The sequence below is a fragment of the Marmota marmota genome, unplaced genomic scaffold (assembly GCF_001458135.2).
Source record: "Marmota marmota marmota unplaced genomic scaffold, marMar, whole genome shotgun sequence".
In the NCBI taxonomy this organism is placed as follows: domain Eukaryota; kingdom Metazoa; phylum Chordata; class Mammalia; order Rodentia; family Sciuridae; genus Marmota; species Marmota marmota.
In genome coordinates this window covers 49,126,131-49,130,353 of record NW_025999853.1, presented here as the reverse complement: position 1 = coordinate 49,130,353, position 4,223 = coordinate 49,126,131, and the positions used below count along the sequence as shown (strand labels likewise).

The 4,223-nt window shown below is 53.0% G+C and overlaps 1 protein-coding gene across 6 annotated transcripts in view; it reads right to left on the bottom strand.

Annotated features, from left to right (window-relative positions):
- Baz2a (bromodomain adjacent to zinc finger domain 2A) overlaps positions 1–4,223 on the bottom strand; it is a 34,156-nt gene that overhangs the window by 28,561 nt on the left and 1,372 nt on the right. For 2 of the 6 annotated variants that reach the window (XM_015483177.2, XM_048807083.1), the window contains exon 2: positions 785–869. The exons of 2 other annotated variants lie outside the window; for them this stretch is intronic. The gene's annotated coding sequence lies outside the window, so the exon portion shown is untranslated. Of the gene's footprint in view, positions 1–161; positions 355–784; positions 870–4,223 lie in introns of those variants that run through there. 2 more of the 6 variants (XM_015483179.2, XM_015483180.2) reach the window with 2 other exon arrangements.

Sequence of the window (4,223 nt, the reverse complement as noted above, 5' to 3'; positions counted from 1 at the left end):
AGACCCCCGCCACGGTTTAAGTCCTAGCGGGAAATAAGCTGGAGTCAGCTTCCCGCCCCAGGGCAAGACTCCAGGCGACTTGGAAGCCTGGTTTCTCAAAGGAAAGCCTCGGGTAAAAGCGGGGCTCCCTCCCCTCAGGCCCCCGGACAGACTCCACAAACCTGAGAAGGCGGCGTCCAGCCGGGTTCGGGGTTCGTCTCTCCCCGGGGGGTGGACGGTTCACATGGCCGCGCTGCGGGCGCCAGGAGGGGAGGAGACCCCCGCGGGGAGGGGTCTGGGGTCCCGGGCCCGGGAAGGGGGAGGGACGCGGCTCAACCGCGGGGCCCGAGCGGAGCCAACATGGCCGGCGGGGGAGGAGTGAGTCGGTGCCGGAGGGGGCGGGGAAGCTGCGGCCGAGAGAGAGCCGCCCTCCGCGGCCTCCGCCTCTGGGTCCTAGTGCGCGGCGTCCTGGTTTCCAAACCCCGATCTGGGTCCTAGTGCCGCTCTGAGTCCTACAACCCTAATCCCTAGATCGGCTCCTTCAGCTGCATCTCTTTGCCTATAGTCTAGCTTCACAAACTGAAAGGTGAGCCATAGTCCCAAAATTAATCCAAAAGAGTAGGTTACATTTCTAGGACCAAAGGCATGAACTACTTCCCTGGGAAGGGGGGCACCTGGAAAATAACTTCGGGAGCAGTTAATTTCTCCGGGAAGGGTAGCGGAAAAGTGGAATTGGAAAGGTTAATTAGGGCAATTCCATCCTGGTAAAGGAGTGGAGAGAGGCAAGAGTCCGATGCCCACTCACCTCTGTCCTGTAGGGGAAGCCAGGTCCTGCCTGGATCACCACTTTCCTGGCGACATCTGCAGGGCCCTGGGCTTCAGAAAGATTCCTGTGAGTGGGGAAAAGGAGGCTCGATTCTGGGACCAGACATGGGAGTCTAGCCTCAATGCAGTCGGAAGGGTAGGGAATAAGTAGAAAACTAACCAACAAATAAGATGCCTCAAAGATCTACCTATAGTTCCACTTTTTCTGACGGCTGCATAGCTGTATGAAATCTTCACACAGACCTGGAAAGTAAAATCTAGCAAAGGATTAGATTTTGGCTGTCACCTTTAAAATGTCTATTGCAAGGTCCCAGGATGAGGAATAGTATCATGTTAGTACTTATATTTAATTTCTAATTTAACCTTTTGTTTGTCAGGCTAAGAAATTAAAGCCCAAAGAGGTTCACTTATTTGTTCAAGGTCAAACAGTGCATAAAGTATGCCTAGAAAGGAAACCAAGTTTCCTTTCCTTATAATTCAATACTTTGCAGGCTTCAAGATATTCCCATTCGATTCAAGTTCAGGCTGGATTATCTTGGAAGAGCAACGAAGTGGGGGTGGTGAAACTCTGGCAGGTTGGGGAATGTCAACAAATACCTTTTCCTCTGGGGGTTTGAGAAGGGCAGAGATCTGAAAACCGAGGGGGAGGGGGCCAAATCCATCAGTCTAGGTTTAATGTCCTTATACCACAGAGGAGTGGGCTCTGAGTTTTGGGGAAGACACCACCCACCACTACAAACAGCTAAGAAGAGGGTAAAAAGGAAGCTTGATTTAGCAAAGCCTCACAAAGTGTGCAAGCCAGCAGAGGCTAAGGGGATCTCTCCCTCTTCTGAGATAAGTAGATTACCAGGGGAAGGAGCAAACAGGTAGAAATCAAAATCCTCCCCTCTTCTCTATCAAACAGATTTTATAGGTCATCAAAGGAAGGGAGAGACACTCCCCTCCCCAATAGCCTACTGATCGAAGTGTCTTAGTAGAAGCCACAATGAAGTTAGAAGAGTCCTTCCTTCTGGAAAAGGAAGAGATCCAGCAAACTTCTGCTAAGGAATGCCTTTCTGTTCCCAAAATAAAAAATTAAGGCAGGTGGAGAGGCCAGCTCAGAGCATGGAACAGGCACCAAAAGGGCAGAAAGGAGGAGAAGACAAATGGGCAGAACTGGTATCCCCTCTTTCCGCCTCTTCCTTTTACAGGGCAGATTAGGGAGAAATCTTCCTACCTACGCCCGCAATAGAGAGCTAGTCAGTCCTGGACTGGATAGGCAGGGGAGGAGCCTGCGCCAGTCAGACGGGTGTAGCCACGCCCCTCGCTCCACCACCACACACCCACACACACCCTCAGCAGGCTCCACTCCGCTCCGGAAGAGCCGGTTACTCCTGTGCCCCACTGACTGCCCCCACCCCTTCCGAGCCCCAGGCCTAGTCTCCAGGGCAACCCCAACTATCCCAGGCGGAGTGTTCGGGAAGATGAGCATTGGATAGAAAAGGACCACCTGGGATTAAAAAAGAAAATGGAGCAGGATCCACTTTTCTCATATGGTACAGATCACCTTCATCCCTGAATGATACGCCGCTGCATCCCGTCTAATCAGGGATCTTCCTTACTCTCTGAAGGATGAGGGTCCGCTGCCAATATGCCCTACAGCTGGGTGTTTACTTCTTGCCAGACGCCACCCCATGCAGCAGCTGTGCTTCTCCCCATCCAGACGACAGAGGGCAGACTGACCCCATAAGTCTCCAAACATTCCTCAATCCCCTCAGATGTGACCAATCACCCACTCGCTCCCTTTAAGAAGCTACTAGAAAGGGAAAGGGGCAAAATGGCTTTTTTTTTTTTTTTTTTAAAGTAACTTGTGACTTAAAAGTATCTAGGGAATAGACTGAACCTCCCTCTAGTCAGGTCGGTGGACAAGAAATGAAGAGAAAGGGGCTGAAACATTTAATACCTGCTTACTCCTTTCTCAACCTCCCCGTGTTCCTCTACAGCACCTCCCTGACTCTGGGGTCAGCTGCCACAGTGCCTGGCTCCATTTTGGAGCCAGATGGCTGAGTCTGGGACGGATAAGGGAGAGAAGGGGAGTCATCGCTTCCTACCTCCTTCCTTCTCCTCCTCCAGACACTCCTGGCATCCAACCCAAGCACCACTGCTGGCCACCCTCCCCTCCCGCCAGCGCCTTCCCAGCCCCCTAGAACGTGACTCAGAATAAAATGAAGCAAATCTTGACACCCCATTCCCTAATTCTAAAGGTGAGGGGTAGGAATGAGGGATAAGGATCAGAGCTGGGGCTGCAGTGAGAGTGAGAGATGGGAATTCCCCATTGGAGGTAGGATAATTATAAAAGACCTTCTTTCCTTCCTTTGCTGGCATTTGAATGGATCAAACTGTTAATAGGGTCCAGTAAAGAGATGGCTTTCAGCCCCCGTTAACCATTGGAATTGCTTTCCCCACACATACACCCCACCTCCGTTGGAGAAAAACATTTTCCTCACCCTCTATATTTTAGGGAGGTTAGACTCTCCCATAATACATTAAAAGGAAACCAACCCCTCAGATGCTCCCCTCCAAGTCACCCTGTGCCCCTCAGATTTACAATCTTTCCAAACTTCCCAATGGGAGTCTCCATGGTGGCCCCACTAGATTGTGAGGGCCCAAATTTCTTTTGGGTATGGACTCTCTCAACCTCTGAATAGAGAAGGCTGGGCTTCCCTCGCTTTAACACCTCAACTCCTTCAAGACAGACCCAGCCCCAATCCTTTCTCCCCAAACAGCCGCAAGGTTTCGTCAGCGCCGGGGTCTCCCAGCTCCTAGATTCTGGGGGAAGGGCGTTCCTAGGCTGGAACAGCCAACCCCAGGCCCAAGAAGAGGGCCCTTCCCACCTGAGCTCAGTGGGCGGTGCTGAAGTCGGACCCCAAAGTCCGGAAGATATAGGGTGAAGAGGGGCTACAGAAAAGCTTTAGATGGACTTAGTTGAACTTGAAGGGCTAGCAAGGCATGACCAGATAGTGACTGTAGTCTATGCTGCGCCCCTCTCCCGCCCGACCCTCACTACAGGGAAGGAGAGGAGTTGGGGTGGCGGTTATTCCCCCTCCCACTGAGGTTAGGATGGCGTGGGAAAGCGCTTATTCCAGAGGGGAGGAGGAGAAACCTAGACCGCGGGAGATTTTTCTGGCTAGGAAGGCGCGGGGGAGGGGAGATCCTGGGCCCAGAATAGGAGGGTCACCCGGGAGAGGATGGCCGAGAGCCGTGAGAAGCCTCTGGATTCCGGTCGCAGAGGACAGGGGAGAAATGGGAGAGTAGATAGTGCGGGGGAGAGAGGAAGGGCAGTTCCCGCAGTGAAAGGGTCAGATCCTGAATCCCGGGGAAGGGAGCCGGGAGACGGCCAGCCTCGGGACGCCGGAGCCGTGGTGGGTGCCGGGCCTCAC